Source organism: Ananas comosus, unplaced genomic scaffold, assembly GCF_001540865.1.
Source record: "Ananas comosus cultivar F153 unplaced genomic scaffold, ASM154086v1, whole genome shotgun sequence".
NCBI lineage: Eukaryota > Viridiplantae > Streptophyta > Magnoliopsida > Poales > Bromeliaceae > Ananas > Ananas comosus.
Window position 1 is genome coordinate 1 of NW_017891466.1, and position 11269 is coordinate 11269.

General features: G+C 44.9%; 2 non-coding genes across 2 annotated transcripts; both read left to right on the forward strand.

The window, feature by feature from the left end:
- The first annotated feature begins 7466 nt into the window (after nt 1-7466).
- Nucleotides 7467-7540, forward strand: TRNAF-GAA. Its single transcript has one exon. It is a non-coding gene; the product is annotated as a tRNA-Phe (tRNA).
- Nucleotides 7541-7704: 164 nt separating this feature from the next.
- TRNAP-UGG lies at nt 7705-7779 on the forward strand. Its single transcript has one exon. It is a non-coding gene; the product is annotated as a tRNA-Pro (tRNA).
- The last annotated feature ends 3490 nt before the right edge of the window (nt 7780-11269 follow it).

Genomic DNA, 11269 nt, shown 5'->3' on the forward strand with positions numbered 1-11269 from the left:
ACAGAATTGTGATCAATCAAATATTGCTATGGTATTTACTACCGTTCGGAATTGGACCATAACGGAATTTCTGTCTATACCAAGCACTATAATATCAGATTGGGGAGGAAGATCAGAATTCTAAATTGATAGAAAAGTAAGGATATGGGCCCGTGTGAGTAGGAAACAAAAAATATCTATGATAGTTCTATCATCAGCTATGGGTTCGAATCTAAGAGAAATTCTAGATAATGTTTGTTACCCTGAAATTTTCTTGACAAGAGAAAAAAAAAAGATTGGGTCAAAAGAAAATGCTATTTTGGAGTTTTATCAACAATTTGCTTGTGTAGGCGGGGATCCGGTATTTTCTGAGTCTTTATGTAAGGAATTACAAAAGAAATTTTTTCAACAAAGATGTGAATTAGGAAGGATTGGTCGACGAAATATGAACCGGAGACTGAATCTTGATATACCTAAGAACAATACATTTTTGTTACCACGAGATGTATTGGTAGGATCATTTGATCGGAATGAAATTTGGAATGGGTACATTTGACGATATGAATCACTTGAAAAATAAACGTATTCGTTCTGTAGCAGATCTTTTACAGGATCAATTCGGATTGGCTCTTGTTCGTTTAGAAAATGCGGTTAGAGGAACTATATGTGGAGCAATCAGGCATAAATTGATACCGACTCCTCAAAATTTGGTAACTTCAACTTCATTAACAACTACTTATGAATCGTTTTTTGGCCTACACCCTTTATCTCAAGTTTTGGATCGCCATTGACACAAATCGTTCATGGGCGAAAATGGAGTTATTTGGGTCCTGGAGGATTGACGGGGCGAACTGCTAGTTTTCGGATACGAGATATCCATCCTAGCCACTATGGACGTATTTGTCCAATTGACACGTCCGAAGGAATCAATGTTGGACTTATAGGATCCTTAGCTATTCATGTGAGGATTGGTCATTGGGGATCTATAGAGAGTCCGTTTTATGAAATATCTGAGAAACCAAAAGAAAAAGAGGCACAGATGGTTTATTTATCACCAAATAGAGATGAATATGTTATGGTAGCAGCAGGAAATTGGCCAAGGGTATTCAGGAAGAACAGGTTGTTCCTGCTCGATAAAAGGAATGAGGGAAGTGCACATCTAACAAGGGAAACCCTCGGAGCTACTTAGCTACTTTTTGCAATGAAGCCATCGAGCTGAGAGAAGACGATCGTCTCCTCTCTTCCTACTCGATCTTCGGCGGGATCGAATGACGGTCGAGGTTCAGTACATCTGCCAGTCATAGGGTTCTCAGCTCGATTCTCTCTCTGTACCCACCTTTAGTCGGTATTCAGGGTTCCATTCTTGATGTACCTACTATAGAAGTTCCTTCTGATCTATCTACTGTAGGTTCAATCCCCGGTCATTCTATCTTTAGTGAGGGGACGAGTCATCTTGCTCGACATCATGGGATCGCACTTTCATTAACGGGCTGCTTACTCCGAATTGGGATATCTAATTAGCCCAAGCAAGACAAGGCAAATTGAGGTGCGGTGACGCGAAGATCGGTACTTATTTTCTTCCTTTCCTAGAAGTTGATCGATTGGGTCCTTCGTTCCGTTTTCATGCGGAAATTGGTCTTTGAATAACCTTCCGAATTAGGGATGGGCTTCGGGTCAGCTCTACTAGTAAGTAGTCCTATTGCGAATCATCTTCTTCTTAGCCTCGCTCGTTGACTTTCGAAAGAAAATCAAGATAATAAATCTTCGGCATTTAGATCTTTCTTTTGATGCGCCTGGTCTCAGTTCCTTCGTTTTGATGTGCCTATGTTCTTGCTTTCAATTCGATCTTTCCATGTATGTTGGTAGGGGATTGCATCTTTAACCCACACCGCCGATGCGGGCGGGCGCTGTCTCCTTCATTACAGGTTATTGGGATGAATTAATGGCTCAAGCGGAACGTCCCTTCGATGGGAGATGGAGATAGGAATTGATAGATAGGCATTCTTTCTATCATTGAAGTTAACTAGATCGATTAGGTCATACTGGTCGGGTACTTAAGAATCGGCTCTGTCGCTTGGAGCGCAGCTCCCGCACCGCCTTCTGCTCCGTTGGTTGTTCAGAGAGAGCCCCTCCCTGTAAGGCATGAGGGGGTTTCATACGGGCGGGTCTTTCAACAGTCGATTAGCCGTACTCTTCCGGGCCGTCCTATGGCTTTAATTTCAACTTCCCGGGGGTTTAGTTACCGATGAGATTCTTCGGATCAACTCGCCTGGGCTCCGGTACCCGTATTAACGCATTCCTTCGCCTTTCTTTTGGGACTAGCTTTCGTCGTTAGAACATGGGTTTGACATTGGTGCTTGGCCTGTGAATGACGTCCTATTGGGCGTCACATATCTCATCTTTATGACGTGCGACAGAGAATGCAAGCAAAGAGAGTCGCCGCTGCCCAAATCTTATTAGGTAGGTCTCCAGTCGGTGAAAGCAACTTGCAAACTCTGTGCACGACAAGTAGGAAATCGTTGGAGTGTCCAGTGATACTAGTTTGATTAGAGAGCTAAGTAGTGAGCGAGTAAACGCGAAAGAAGGGGATCAGTGCCCCAAGGCCCGAGAACGGTAACCTTGCGAGGTTGGGAGTAATATCTGTGAATGTTCTTGTCTTCGCTTGCTCTACTGATCTGTCGATTCCATCTCCGTCTCGTTATTAGGTGCCCAGACTTTATGATATCACATTTTAGCAAAAAAAAGTATGATAGTTAAGGAAAAGACCTGTATTTTGGCCTATGCGACTACTTTGACCACCGACGGGCCCACTAGGCTTGTTGATCTACGTAATCCGGTCTTTCCGACTCCTTTTGACTTGACGACGATTGGGACAGCTCACCTTCATAAGAGGAAGCAAGTGGCTCTTCCACGGATAACAATTCTTTATTGGGGGCTCCAGTGATAGGTAACCCCCCGTCACTTGAAAGCAAACTTTCCTCTCTAAAAGAAAAAGGGGGAGGATTCCAGTTTCGAAGAGAGACATCTTGAAACTCTCATACAGGGCAGCAGGGCATGGAAAGACAATGATGCTACTACCGATACCGACACCGAGACCAAGGTTGAAAGAGTATTACAGGGATGTGAACCATAAAGTCTCTCTTCCTTAGCCCACACATTCCTACCTTTCCTCGACCCTTCCTTGCTTGCTTCTATTCTCGCTCCTAGCTTCTACCTTCCCCACCCACCGCCCTTCGCTGAACTACGATCATTCTTGACCTTCCCCACCTGACGCCTACCTGTACCAAAGCTACCCACCGCCCTTGTTTTCGAATAATCCATCCCCCGTCTTTCATTCTTCTCAAAAGAATGAAATTCTGCTCTCTTCGCGCTCTTGCTACCAAGCAAACCAAACAACGTCCCGTTGTTGCGGTAGTTCGCGCTATTGATATTGCTTAAGGAGGAGCAGGCCATCTGCGCTATACTTGAAATCGTTGTTTGCTTTGTTAGCTTATCCAATGGGATATCTTATTCAATTGAATAGGAATGATTTTCAAAAAATCATTCCTTTCACGGTTCTGTGGCATCGTCAACCATAGCATCTCTCTCCATCCTTCCAATTGTATGCTCTCTCTCTGAATGAGCACTTTTTAAGCATTCAAACTCTCCCTCCTTCTATCTGGGTCACCGGGATTGATACGGTACGGGGTCAATCCGAACTGTACCGTTCCCTTCCCTAAAAGTGTTCATTTCTGCTTCTTTCTTTGGAACATCATTCCCCTCATTCTTAGAATTCTTTGACCCTGTTTGCCTTTCCTCATTTACTTTACCACGGATCACTGAAATCGGAGAAAGTGAAGCCACCAGGTCTTAGGACGAGATTGACATTCCATTTACCAAACTTCGAACCTCTGACGGAAAAACCGCTGGAACGCGGTCTCATAGATCAACAGATTGAGTGAGGTTGGACCTCTTGGCAAAGCCACTCTTCTAATTAACGCTTGGAGAGCGGTGCTCTTATAGGGTTGGGCGAGCAACCCGGTTGAACAGTCATCCTTTAGTTCCATTAGTGAATCGGTCTTACCCTACATCCTTCATCGGGCAGAACAAATTGGTCCAACGAGACAAACTGATGAACCAAGATCCAATCTTGGAACTGTACCCCCTTGCTTCCTTTTTCTTTTCTTTTGAACCTCACCTCGCGCATGGATCATCTTCTTCGTTCCACTTAAAGGTTACTACTAACATGGGTTGTTGGGACTTATTCATGTCCGTCCTATCTACACCACGTACTTTTCTCGTTCCGAGTGCTAGGACCCCAAAAACCCGAAGAATTCTACCAATAGATCTTCACCAGCCATTTAGTATAGTAGTAGCTCGTGTTTATTCAGCGGATCGACGAGAGAGGCCATTCTGCAACCTTAACCTACCTTCAAAGCCTTATCAACGCGCGTTAAAGACGATTTTGTGCTTCTCGAGGATGAGTTGGAGCTGACCCTCGATCTCGATCCTATCGATGATTTTATTTGTGAGTTGAGGGGAGATTCCCGTTCAAGCCTTAGCAGCATTGCAAGAAAGCAGCGTTGCCAAAGTAGCGCCTCTACTGCTCCCTCCTTCCCCACCGACCTTGGTCCAGTTCGTTGCGAGCAAGTGTGGGATAATAACCTTCGGCATCTATTCGCTTACCACGCGTTAGATCGTGGATAGGCACCGCGTAATTGGATTTCCCTCTTGAATGTGGCTCACTAATGATCATAGGAGACACCTGATGACACAAGGGTTGATGAATGTGACACAATATGAATAGAAACATGTTGCGGAGACAGGATTTGAACCTGTAACCTTAAGGTTATGAGCCTTACGAGCTAACCAATTCCGCGGCAAAGGGAAGATGCGAACCGTATGAACTAATGAGCGGACCAGGGGCAGCTATCTTTACGGTAATGCCCTGATACAAGTCGGAAAAGCCGATCACATTCCTAAAGGGGAAGGGCGAAGCTTTAGTTCCCCTTAACTTTAAAGGTATGGAAGGTGCCAAACTAGCTATTTCTTTCTGCTTCAAAGGAAGGCAAACCCACCATGGTGGGTTTGCCAGCAAGCAAGGCTGCGAAGAGGGCTGTCGAGTGCGTCGGATATGGGGAATTGCATAGAACAATAGAGTTCCCGTCCGTAGTGACCTGGACACGAGATTAGGGCGAGACGAGCGCAGTCAAAAGTCAAGAAAACGCGCCTTCAAACAAAGATTCTATTACGTATCCGAAAGCGTTCAAGCTTGAACTGCACACAGAAGGATCCTTTGCCGTACAGCTACCCATAAACCTTTGACGCTTCGTCTCTGTCAATCGCGACTGATTCAATCGATCGGTCGAACAAACTTCATTTGAAATAGCGGCGTAGTTAACAAAAAGAAAGGTAGGAGAAGAGAATTCCAGTTCGGCTTCTCAATAAGGCTTTGAAAGAAAGAGGTATGTTCGATTCACAAGAGGAATGTCCTCGTCTCGGAAATGAGGTTCTTGTCAAGTCAAGGCGATAAAGTGGGTTTTCTTATTCCCGCTTCTGACTCTTTCCATTTTTTTTTTTTCGAAATGCCCTAGTCAGATCAACCTGATTCATTCAATCGGGGAACCTACTGCTGGAAGTGGCTTTGGCCCAAAGGCCGAACCCCGTGCAACCGCTAAGTCCGTTTTATGGCCGTTCAAAATGATTCCGCAACTACTCTCCCTTTCCGACTAACCGGAAATTCTTACACCATATTGAGAAGGTCGTTTTCATTCGATGTGCCTTTAAAGACAAAGTTTCGTCGTGATAGTTTCGATTCGAGCTTTTTCCATTAACCCTAAAGGAGTCATTCAGAAGTGAGTGAAGGGGCGCAGAAAAAAGCTCATTTCTTTCATTCAGGAATGGACACTGGACCAGGATGCAATGTGGGAATATCGGGATTGGCAGATTTGTTATATTGAAATAAGCCTCAACTCAACACGACTAGTGAATTCAAATTATAGTCACTTGCGGATTTCTTCAAATTGTTTGAGTTCTGTATTGTGGTTTTTCAGTAAAGACCCCGACCTATAAATATTCACAGCCCGGCTCACACGGGCGGACAATATTCACCCGGAGCCCCGTTGCGACCGCAATGCTGTTCTTGAAGGACCTCGGGGCCTTACCTTAGGGCAAAAAAAGGGAATAGAAGTTAGGAAGACTACTGACGTAGGGCGGCCGGTGAGCTCAACCTCGAACCATCGTTATTAGTTCCTATTCCCTCCCTGCACGAACCTCGGTCCAATCAATTTGTTCGGAATTGGGGGCTAGGGCCGGTTATCACTCCCATTTCCCGAGCTTAAGTCAAGGGGGTTTGAGCTGCTATGCCAAGCTTTTTTCCGAATAGTGGGTATGGGGAACCCACCGTACCAACACGATTGGCTGGTGTTGCTGATACCGGACCCGTTATAACCCCGATTGGAAGGGCAGGCTAGTCTGAATATGGCTCTGGGGATGCGAGGCCATTGAAAGTGAGTATCCCGTATTCGACGACGGAGATAGAGCATTAGTTGCAGTTTGAACCCCACCTTAACGACCAAGGGATGAAATCTTTCGACGACTAGGGAGGCCTCACCCGAGGCCGATTCCAGTGGATCACTAGAGAATCTGATAGAAGCAAGCTACGCTACCTTCTGGCTAGCTCGTGCAATCTTAGATAAATTCCTTCGCGCTTAGCTTGGTAAGCTAAGCAAGCCTGGTTCCCCGGGCACTATGGTAGGACGTGGATCGATCATGACGAGAATGGACTTCTCCGTAATGTAATGATTTAGAAGAGTCACGGTCCAGTTCCCCGCCGGGCTTTTTCCCTTCTCGACTAGACGAAGGAGATATGAATTCAAAGAAGGCAGGTGAGGAAGGGCGGCTTGGCTTGACCCTGTCTTCTCTCCTGGTCGGGTCGGAGGCGAAGACAGGCTAAGTTCATCATTCAGTGGTGAGGTGTTCATAGAAAGCAAGGCCTCGCCCAACGAGTGGCGGATTTTGATGGAGTGAAGCTTGGATGCTGGGGAGATCCATAGATCTGGATAGAGTCTGTCTCGCTCAGTAAATCTGAGTACGCGCGCTACGGCTTACGCAGTGGATCTTCGGGCAACCAACCCAACCCGGCACATCCAATTCCGATCAACAACTTGGAGGTATGGCTGAGTGGCTTAAGGCATTGGTTTGCTAAATCGACATACAAGAAGATTGTATCATGGGTTCGAATCCCATTTCCTCCGGCACGGAAGTGGAACGGGCGGGCGAAATTACGTGAGAGAAAGAACCTCTGATTGATGGAGTCCCCCGGAGGACAGAATAGCACTACTTAGTGAAACGGAGCGGAGCGCCTCTTTCTTGTTCTTGGTGGCGTCTATAGCGAAGAAGACCTGACCGAACGAGGGCCGACCAGGGACTGGACGGCTCTCGGTTCTTGAGCAAGCTCCTCCACTGCAGGTAGGACGCTCATAGATGAAGAAAAGAGAAGGAAAGTGGTTCAGGTAGCTCAGCAGGTTAGAGCAAAGGACTGAAAATCCTTGTGTCAGTGGTTCGAATCCACTTCTGAGCGGGCTTTTGGTCCACCGAGAGCGAGCCTACTGAAGGAAGAAATGAAAGTGAATGAAAGAGGCTGATTTCCAAAAAGCGGTGTACCTCCCTGTGCCCAAAGCGGGGTGGGCGAGTTCGGTTCGAGTCTTTATGGATCGGTTGGATCCATATGTTCCGGGGGAGAGACGAGGTGTAGCGCAGTCTGGTCAGCGCATCTGTTTTGGGTACAGAGGGCCATAGGTTCGAATCCTGTCACCTCGAAGGAGTCTTCCTTTTCTTGTCTGGAGGTTTATTTTTTGAAAAAAATAAATGCCTCAACTGGATCAATTTCAAACCTCCTCCTTGATCTTATTTCTGGTTGCCGCAGTCTTACTTATTCTCTTTTATAAGCAAATTTTTGTAATAAGTTAGCAAGAACGCGAAAAAGAAAGGAGCTCGATATATTCCAATATATTTTTCGCATATTTTAGACTGATTTTATGTTTTATTCACGGGATTATTTAGGCATTTATTTTTTTAGTCCTTTGCTCTTTCAGTGCATTCTGCTATTTTTTTATGAAGGTCCCGCTTATGCGGTTTCGCCTAGTAATTCGACTAATTCGGAAGATAGTATTGCTTCAATACTATCTTCCTTCAAATATCCCTCCCAAAACGTCAATATAGCCGAAGTCTTAGCAGGGCGGGGCGCCCCCGGAGCATCATCATCTACTCTGGGTCACGAGCAGACGGGTGCCTGGGTTCCTGCGAGGGTGCAGCAAGCCCCCCTGGTGCCGGACGCTTCAGGTTACATACCTGTACAGGATACCCCTATGGAAATTCCTGACATTCCACAGGACCAGATTTGAGCCGAGTTGGGGCCGCCACTTTCCTCACAAAATGGACAGGTGCCCGAGCAAGATGGGCCGATCCCCATACTTGCTCCCGAAGCGGCGCCCGCCCAAGCACAGCCTCAATCCACTCCGGGGGACCCCTCTGAGGGTGGTTTCTATTTTCTCACTAATTATGGGGAGATACTTGGCTCCGAGTCCGACTTGGGCGGAATGGGGGAACCCGGCCCTTCAATGCCTCCGGAAACGTCCGCTAACTCGTAAGAGCTATTCAAAGCTTTTCTGGCTGACTGTTCGGGCACCTCTGCATCATCCCGGGAGCAGACCGCTCCCCCGGAAGCTGTGGTCAGTCAAGAGCGGCATCTGAGAATCCCGCTCCAATCCCTCCAGCGCTGGTTCCCGCTCCAATGCCTGGAGCGGCAGCGGAAGCAGAACATAACCCTCCTTCTTTAGATTGGGGCGAATCCAGACCTCTTTCTCAAAGAGAGGAAAGGACTCTTCAAAGAGCCTACGCCTATCACGAGCAAATTGAAAACACATTCCGTGAAATAAGTCAAGCGAATAGAGAGGAGCTTAGCGAGAGGGACTTGAAAGGCATGCTCGATTTCATCTTGGCAAGACTGAAGAACGAGGTCAGTCTCAAGACCCTCCAGACTTTCCTAGAAAGACTCCGGAGGCAGGGGCCAGAATATAAAGTATATAAAATGGCAAGGAGATTCATCGACGAGGACTAGTGGGGTATGCATAGGACTACAGAGATGTATTCCTACGAAATGCCTTGGAGTTCTTGTGATCAGGAAGAAAGAATGGGGGGCGCTGAGTGTGAGTAGCTCTCTATCAGTGCGATAATCTTTCAGAACCAAAACTCACGGGAGGAGGAGAAGCTGTAAATATCCAGTCCTTATACGCTGGATTTTGAACTAATGTCTTTGTAGTTTTCTCTTCTTTTCTAGTCGATACTTCTTCAATCATCTGCGGTGGACTCGGTACCATCAAGATACCCGAGCTGTCGTTGACTTCGAATAATGGGCAAGACTTGCCGCCCGAAGAAAGTGGCTCCCTTGACAGTGAGTGACCTTTTGCGAAAAGTTCAGAAAGGCCATGACGGATTGCAGAGAAGAGAACGCAGGAAAGAAAGACTTTTTTGAAAATGAAGCGAGATCCGAACTTTCCGCTCTGATTCAGGGGGAGAAGTTCCTTTCCGACGGAGAAGTGCCTTTCTTACCCATATGCTTCACACATTCAGTTAGTTTTCCCCCCTACGTGATAGGGCTCTAAAGCCAAGTGCTTGCTTCAGTTACTGCCCAACGAGTTCGGAAATAGACTTTTTTGCCCCACTCAGTCGGGCGAGTCAGTTGCAATGAGGAAAGAAAGGGGATCATAAGATACGAAGCGCTGGATAGGAAGAAGAGCTTACCTTTCCGAAGTGCGATGGGAGGAGTTTGTGAGGTACCTGTCGCTGAAGAGGTTGAATCACGAGCAGGAGAGAGAGAGAAGATGGAGCCACTGCTGTGGGATAACCTCGATCATCAGCATGTATAGCAACCTCTTGAGGAAGAGTCTCTGTTTCAGGCGGCTGAACGAGTTGATCAGCAAGAGGAAGGAAGTGGAATAGTATTGGTAGCAGAAAGATCAACTTGCTGGTGTTGAAACTTCCCCTTGCTTCGATACCCTGTCTCGACTTTACAAGTTTCAAAATGTTTCAAAAGTTTTTTTTATAGATTTTGAGTGGATCAAAAAATGTCTCCCTAACCCTTAAGCTCTTTGAGCAAAAAAGATAGACCGAGTGGCCTTTGGAGATAATTTGTCCCGAGTTGCACTCGGTACATGCGCAAAGCAGACACAACAAAAAATGTTAAGATGTTCATACATACTTAGCCTTACGTCTAAGAAGAATCTCATGTGGCGACTTTCCCTTCAATAGAGGTGTGGGGAGTTTTTTTTATCAAACAAGCAGCGGTCATCACAGCTTCTCCCCAAAACCAACCTTCTTTCTCTCAAAGGCATATTCATCTTCAAGAGGAGAGCCCTTTCCTTTCGACTGAGTTGGCTAGCCCCCCGCTCTATTACGTAAAGGACCACCCGCCTTTCATTCTTTGATTGGACGACCCAGAGGAGAATTATCCATAATTCAGAGAGCAAAAACAAGATGAGAGTTTCTCAAAGACCGAGATAGAAACACACAATTCCCAAATATACAAATAAGGGCGGAAAATATACGAGAACACATCAAAGAAGGCATCACACACATACTGATATAGAACATACAATATATATTATATATTACAAGATACAAGCAAGCTTAACAACTATAGAAGGAGGAAACAAGAAAAAGAGAGAGGATATAAAGAATAAAAATAAGCAAACACAGAAAAAAATATAGAGATCAGAAACTGATGACGGACAATTTTTATATATAGAAATATATTTATTTATTAATATATATATATTAGGACACACCAGATATTAAGAGTAAATACAAACATCGAACTACCCATTATGATATACAAAAATATAATAAAAGACGAATATATTAACATAATCAACAGCAGGGAAATTTCTCATAGAAATATAATTAACATATTATCCACAATACATAAAAAAAAAAAAAAAAAGGCCATAAAAAATAACAAAAATAATACAAATAGAGAAAGAGGAAATAATACAACATACCACTAACCAAAGCAAAAAGAGATTAAGAATAACAAAGAAGAAATACAACATACAAGACAATAAGAATAAGGAGGAGTATAAAAACAAGGAGAGAAAAAATAAAACCCAAAAATATAGAGAAATAAGACTACATACAAAATATATACCAGTAAACATGAAGAAAAAAGAAAAAAACAAAATTAAGATGAAAAGACATAGAAAATGCAATCACAAAAAAAACGGAAAAACTTAATCAAAATAGAAGAACTAAC